We start from the raw sequence: 5,289 nt of genomic DNA, 5'->3' as shown, positions 1-5,289 counted from the left end.
CTAAAAAATCAGTGATGAAATGGCTTAATTGAAATAGCAGAGAATTTACACAACTAAGAACAAAAGAGTGGACAAGAAAATGAATGCTTCGTCGAGTCAGTATACATTGGAATGAAGCACTTTACCTGAACTAAAGGAGTTGGTCGCTCATTAATGATTTTTTGCAATACCCAATGGAACTATTGAGCATCTCTGGCCATGGTTGCCAAGGGATACATACAGAATTATGGGGTAGACTATTTAGACTAACTTCTTTCCAACTGCTAGGCTGAACTCACATTATGGTCTTGTTCCTTCTCTCACTTTCTTCTATTTTTTTTTTAGAGTAAATATCATCCCCCTCCCCTCTAAGTATCCATAATATCAAACCCCTCCCCCAAGTTTCGAATAATGATAATGCCCTCCCCTACTTTTGAAAGATTCTATCAATCGTGCCCTAATCGTTAAAAAATGCCATTAAGTGATGAAGTAGGCATTTACAAATTTTCTAAAACCCCATATTACCCTTAATATAATTTTATTCCAATTTTGCCCTCTTCAACCCCAAATAAGTAAACCTTGGATAGGCAACACGTGCCACACACAACACCGGCAACTCTTTTCTTTTTTCAATCAGAGTGGGACCCACCCTTTCTTTATTCTTCTTCTTCTCGCTCTCAACCGGCCGGGACTCCCATGACCCATCCGTCACGACCACCAACCCCTCAGTGAACCCTTTCTTCCATAGTCGCCGCCCAGCCTTGCATCCCCGCAGCCATCTCTCCCTGTCCCCTTCCCTTCCCTGCAACCCCATCCCCGCCCAGCCTTGTCCTCTGTTCTGCAACCCCGCCCCATCTGAAACCCACACCACACCTAGTTGTCACAGCGCTGCTATTTCATAGTCTTGTCGATGACCACAAATTAACGACCATCCAATCCACTGGGGACCATTTTCATGTTTTCTTTACAATTAACGACTCAAATGGACAATAGGACAACCCATTTAGAAGAACAACACACTAGCATTTATCTATAAGGGATAATCTCATTTTGCAAAGTGGCCAAGCATTGTCCGGTGAAGAATTATAATATGATTTTTATTTTTTTGGTTTTTTCTCTTGCACTTGAGGCTTCCATCTAGTAAGTGGCTCCTCCGCTTTGATTGGAAGATGGTTTTGCCCCATTTGTTCTTGTTTGCTCCAAACTGCCTATAACCCCGCCCCTTGTAAACTTGCCGCTGCAATCCCTTTTCGCCCTAGACCCGCTATGAAGAAAAAAGGTGGAGGAGGTCGAAGAAAGTGGGATTGAATATTAAAAAAATAAATTAAGAAAAGAATGACAAATCATAGGGGCGGGTGTGGATTTCAGATGGGGCGGGGTTAAGGGGGTTCACGGGGAGGGTTGCAGAGTAGGGTGGTGGTTGCTGAACAGAGGAAAGGGCTGGGCGGCTAATGTGGAGGGAGGGGTTAGCAGACGGGGGTGGTGGCCATAGAGGTGGTCGTGATGAATGGGTCATAGGAGTCTCGGTCGGTTGAGAGCGAGAAGAAGAAGAAGGGGTGGGTCCCACTCCAGAAGTCTTTTTTAACTCCAATTAAAGGGTAGTATAGTCTTTTGAACTGCTATTTTTACACCGTTAGCCACTTAGGGTACGGTTGATAGAATCTTTCAAAAGTAGGGGAGGGCATTATCATTATTCAAAACTTGGGGGAGGGGTTTGATATTATGGATACTTAGAGGGGAGGGGGATGATATTTACCCCTTTTTTTATTTTGATAGAATAACTAGTGTCTTGATCTTTTAGCAACTAATCTTGACTAGCCTCTCCACCAGTTTAGATATACAGGCTCCTCGGTCCAATTGAACATAAGGAGGCCATGCAGGTCTATGTGCCGCCTCAAAAATGGAGACCAGGGTTCTTTCAATGAGCTAACCTACAAGCGAATTTTATAAGGATCTCATAATTTTAATGCTGACAGGGGTAATACCCAATGATGTAGTTTGAGTCTCTTAGAGTAGCTTTTTCCCTTTCCTTTGTGTTCCTGATTGCCCTTCCTCTCACTCGGATGACAAGTGTTTATTTTATTTTCTTCCTTTTACTAACTATTAATGTACATTAAAAGAAACTGTTGTCATGAAATATTATTAAGAACTAGCAAACTATTATCAAGGGAAGCTTCTATAATATACATACCATGAAGTATAGGTATGGGAAGAGAGATGTTATCGGCAAAGCTGAAAAATGTACACCAAAAAACATAGAGATAAGGGTGCAATTAAATGAAGGAAAATGATACGGTTGAGAAACATATCAGAATAGTGATAAAAAAAAAAAAAAGACCAGCTCAATACACATAAATTAGTGAACATTTAATCATTCCATACTTTATAGTACACAATCATTTAATCATTCTGAACCATATATTAGTGCACAGTTAATCCAAAAATGATGTGGACAAGGAACTCTTCCATAGAAAAGTGGAGCATATTCAACTATGACAGATTCAGTTCCCCTTGGATCATAACCAATGTTTGAAATTTCAGTGAAAATGACCGAAATTTTGTGAAATATTTCGGTTTCAACAAAGGTTGAATGAAACTAGGTGCGATACCTGGATCTTACCAAGTTATGCTAATTTCGATAGTTCCAACTACAAAGAGGAAACTTCTAGAAAACCTCAGTTTTTGTGATTTTTGGCCAAATCACTGCAATATCTTTGTAATGAACCATGTATAATATTTGATAATTATGAAATGGTTTCTATTTTTTTATTTTTTTATTTCTAATGCATATTTTAGTTGTTTTAATTGAATTGATTAGAGCTGCAATAACTATAGAGGTATAAAACTAATGCGTCATACTATGAAATTATGGGAGAGGGTAATTGAAACCCACCTGAGACAAGAAACTAATATTACGGAGAACCAATTTGGTTTTATACCAGGAAGATCCACTACAGAAGCAATTTACTTACTTAGGAGACTCTTGGAAAGATTTAGAAATTGCAAGAAGGATCTCCATATGGTTTTTAGACCTAGAAAAAGGTTATGACAGAGTTCTTTGAGAGTCAGATTTTGAGCAAAACACCAACAAAAGCACGAAAAGAAACAAGAACAGAGCAAGATGACACAGAGATATAACGTGGTTCACACACCAGTATGGTGTGCTACATCCACAGGCGAATGCGAAGGCGAAGCTGTTTCTCTATGTAAATTGAAGAAAGTTACATGGAGAACTCTCAAGAACACCCAAAAACGGCGTTGTTGCTCTCTCCTTGAAACCCTAAAATGAAAACCCCCAAATCTTACTCTTTACAACAAAGCAGGTAAAGAACATAAATACTCCATCGGATCCAGGTCGATCCATCAAGTAATGGGCTCCGGCAGATCTCAGAAAAAGTTCCATTCGGGTCACCACCAAAAAATGTTGGAGTGGGTCATTCTTTGAAATAGGTCCAGGAATTCGAGCCATACATAACAGTTAGTCTAGCAAGTACCAGAGAAGAGAAGTGTTTCAAGTAAATATGTAGACATATTTAAAGATATGTATGATGGTACGGTGACAACTGTAAGAATTGTGGGGGCCAAGGCAGTGAATTCCCGATTACAATTGGATTACATCAAGGATGAGTTTTAATCCCTTATTTGTTTGCGTTTGTCATAGATGATTTAACCAGAGACATTCAAGATGAGATTCCTTGTGTATGCTCTTTGCTAATGATATTATTTTGGTGGATGAGACAAAAGTAGAGATTAATGCCAAGTTGGAGTAAGACTTGGATCCTTTTGCCCTTCTTTATTATTCCCCAAATTGAACATTATCTTCCCAGAACTAATTTGTTTCCTAGAAGAAAAGAGTCAAACTTTCATATAAACGAAATACATTTAAAGCTAGTCTACTTATTTAGTTTGACCAACTTCAACAAATTTGGATACAGCAGATTATCCTTCTGAGCTCCAGATGATTTTTAACCTATTTCATGGTTGCATCAACCATAAAGCATCTTTGCTCAAAGAGTAGTCTTACTGAAATAACCCTTCTTCCCCTCCCCCCTCCAAAAAAAAAAAAAAAAGGCTACTGAAACTCTAATCTCACACCAAAAGGGCTAACAGTTATGACAACAGCATTAATAACAAGAAAAGGATTCGGCCAAATTAAAATTTAAGTTGCAGGCTAAAAAACAACAAGCATCCACATGTGGATAATAACTATTAGAAGCGAACTTACCAGCACACAGTTGCACAATGAATATTAAACAAAGTTCTCTATAAGGAACACCTTCAGTCTCTTTACGCTGGTCCACCTTACAACCAGGGCAATCATCATAATACACCTTCTTTAGCAATGCTTCTTTATATTCCGCCATTGGCAATGGGCTAAACAAGATATCAACCTGCAGCTTTTCGTTTCTGCACTAAAATCAAAGTCTTTACTTGTTAAGACTGTGAAAACTCTACATTTTCATTCATCTATGATAGGGTATATATACAAGAGTAGGGTATATATACAAGAGTGGTGAGAACATGTACGGGACAATAATCAAAACAAAATGCAAATTGTCAAATTTGGTGTCTGCGCCGTACTATGTGTCGGCACCGACCATATATACTTCACACATTACTTTCTGTTATGAAATTTTAAACAATATGCCTTTAACCCAAAACAGAGCCTGTAATGTAAACATACTCCGACTAGGGAAATCCCACGCGACAACAGCCAAAGAAAGCTTTTCAAGTGAAAGAATCCTCACAGTAGCTTCATCAACCCGGGCTTCAGGGCAACTATAAAAATAACTCGAAACGTTTAATCTCTGCAAAAAACGTTTGAGAAATTCCATCACACATTATCCCACCTACTTCTTATAAACAGAAAAATAAAAACCAGAAACTTGGAGAGAATGCTCTGTTGATTAATTAATCAAATACTTGACATGCAATGTCGTTCATTGTAATTTTAAAACTATAAAAAATAAAACACTTCACAGCATGATTATCGAAACAGAGCATGTCAGGCGTCAACAGGAATGGAGCATCACCGATTGACACGGACTTGGTTCTCTTGTGCAGCCGTGGCGGAAACTGCACAGATGCAGCACGAAACCACCCCAAATACTGGGGTGGTCATTTCACATGTGAGATCCAGGTGGGATCCACTGTAAAATGACTACCTTATCGCTGCTTTTACTGTCGTTTAGTGGTGATGCACCTGTACAGCTCTCATCACGGCTACACAGCATCTTTTTCCGATTGAAATGACACCTTCATTATAACTACTTGGTTTATTTACTTTGTTTGAAAAAATCAAAAAATAAA

Source organism: Telopea speciosissima, chromosome 7 (genome assembly GCF_018873765.1).
Source record: "Telopea speciosissima isolate NSW1024214 ecotype Mountain lineage chromosome 7, Tspe_v1, whole genome shotgun sequence".
In the NCBI taxonomy this organism is placed as follows: domain Eukaryota; kingdom Viridiplantae; phylum Streptophyta; class Magnoliopsida; order Proteales; family Proteaceae; genus Telopea; species Telopea speciosissima.
Note: the sequence above shows the minus strand (reverse complement) of the source record.